Source organism: Ammospiza nelsoni, chromosome 5 (assembly GCF_027579445.1).
Source record: "Ammospiza nelsoni isolate bAmmNel1 chromosome 5, bAmmNel1.pri, whole genome shotgun sequence".
Taxonomy (NCBI): domain Eukaryota; kingdom Metazoa; phylum Chordata; class Aves; order Passeriformes; family Passerellidae; genus Ammospiza; species Ammospiza nelsoni.
The window spans coordinates 22,580,546-22,580,988 of record NC_080637.1 but is presented as its reverse complement, the minus strand read 5'-3'; positions in this window follow the sequence as shown (position 1 = coordinate 22,580,988).

Sequence of the window (443 nt, the reverse complement as noted above, 5' to 3'; positions counted from 1 at the left end):
GAAGCAATGTGTTCAGCTGAGCAAGGTCCTCAAGCTGAGACAGGCTGTGAGACACCAAGGTTCCATGCTTTCCTGGGGCACAGGGAGATATCACACATCTGCTGTTCTGCAGCTTACCACTTCAGTAGCTGTCCTTGTGCCCAAGATCAAAACATGCTGGGAAAAAATATTTCTTTGGATTATAGCTGAAAATTATCTAGATACAGACATACCTATGTATCTGCATTTATTTATGTGTATATAAATATATAGATGGGCATGTTTAAACAATCCTTGAAGATTCTTCTCCTGTGAGTCTAGCAAGAAGTATGCAGAGGTATTTCATGCACATAGAAAAGTCCATGTGTAGGCATCCTTTCAATGTAACCATCTATGTGAAAAACAAAATCCCATTCAGGTACATCCTATCATTAGACTGTAAAGACAACATGACAACAAAACAA